This window comes from Eurosta solidaginis, chromosome X (genome assembly GCF_040869045.1).
Source record: "Eurosta solidaginis isolate ZX-2024a chromosome X, ASM4086904v1, whole genome shotgun sequence".
NCBI lineage: Eukaryota > Metazoa > Arthropoda > Insecta > Diptera > Tephritidae > Eurosta > Eurosta solidaginis.
The window spans coordinates 14,665,008-14,666,904 of NC_090324.1; positions in this window are offsets into that span (position 1 = coordinate 14,665,008).

A 1,897-nucleotide genomic window follows, 5' to 3' on the forward strand; every position below is an offset into this window, starting at 1 on the left:
GTACTCATGTTAACAATATTTTTATTACGATCCAACGCATGATTCATCTTAACATTAGAAGTAAAGATAAGAAGTCAAAGCTATCTTATAAGTTGTAAAACTACCAATTCCAAAGTTAGAAAAAAAAATTTCATTACTTAACTTCTAACAATTTTTGTTTGGGGGTACTTAAATGCAAATCCCTAACCTACCTCAACAGCTGATCTGTATATGTATGGTCATTGAACTATCTTTTTCAAGAGAATGGAAAATCATATGTACAGGTTACATATTCATTCACATACATATGCTTGCGGAGGGCCAAAAAATGAAAAAAACTGATATGTATGTAGCTGGGATTGATGAATTTGTCATCAAAAGAAAATAGGTGGAAAAAGATAGAAAAAAAAACCACTTCTTGATCACTAACTTTGGCAATCGCAACTAGAGAAAGAAACTCATCCATATGTACATATGTATGTATATATGTATGCATATACGGGTTCTCACTCAAATCATTCCGGTCAAATGAGAGTATTAGCTAAAATAACCAAAGCTAGGCACACTATGGTCAGGTGTGTAACCACACGTAAATGTATGCATAAATATGTACATAAATCAAAGCGATTTAATATTTTATTTGCTTACAATAGAAAACATAATAACCATGTTACTTACATGTGGAGCATTTCGACGTAGCGTTGAGGCCTCCTCGCTGTGACGTAGTGCTGAAAATGAATGCGTTATCTCGCCTAACTCCCTAATAATTACTGCTTCGAGGAACTAGTTATTACTTTCTTTTAAATCAAATAGTGGTTCTTCTTAGGTATTTCTTCCTTTGCAAGCTGGCGTGGTCGGTTATGATGGTAAAGTCCTGACCCTCTACATAGGCTCTAAATTTCTTTAGGCTGAGAATTGCAGCGAGACACTCCAGTTCCGTAACACTATAATTCGTCTGAGCCTGGTTGAGCTTCTGAGAAAAGTAGGCTATAGGGACTTCGGTTCCTTCATCATTTCTTTGTGCCAAAACAGCACCAACACCAAGCTTACTAGCATCACACTGGATGACAAACAGTTTTTCGTAGTCCGGGCTTGCTAAAACAGGAGCGGTGCACAACATATTTTTGAGTTTGTCGAACGATTTCTGGGCCTCCTCGTTCCATGTGAAATTTTTGCTCTTCTTTAGCAAATTTGTTAAAGGTGTGGTAACGGCTGCGAAATTATCCACAAAACGTCGGTACCAGCCGGCCATTCCGAGGAACCTTCGCAATTGCATTACAGTGTTTGGAACGGGATTGTTCGTTTCGGCAGAAATTTTGTCGGGGTCAGTACGGAGCGTACCATTCCCTACTATGTAGCCGAGGTATTTAACTTCGCGAATGCAAAATGAGCTTTTCCCCACGTTTATAGTTAGGCCCGCTTTCCTTAAATGTTGACAAACCTCTGCAAGAACGGACATGTGGTTTTCGAAAGTCTCTGATAGAATCAAGAGATCATCCAAATAAACAAAAACTTGATTTTTCAATTGAGGAGGGATTACGCTATCCATCAGTCGACAAAGCGCCTGTGGAGCATTACATAGGCCGAAAGATATAACGCGGTATCGATAAAGCGGACGATTAGGGACAGTAAAACAGGTGTAACCTCGGGAGCTTTCCGCTAAGGGAATTTGCCAGAAGGCACGACGTAAGTCGAGGGAACTAATAAATTCAGCCTTTGGTAATCTGCTTAATATACCATCAATATGTGGGAGGGGATAAGCGTCCTTCACGGTGACACTGTTAACTTTTCGCGAGCCGAGACACAGACGGACTTTATTAGGCTTTTTCACTAGCACGACCGGACTGGACCATGGACTATTTGGAGCTTCCTCGATTACACCTAATCTAATCATTTCATCAATCTCTGCGTGTACTAA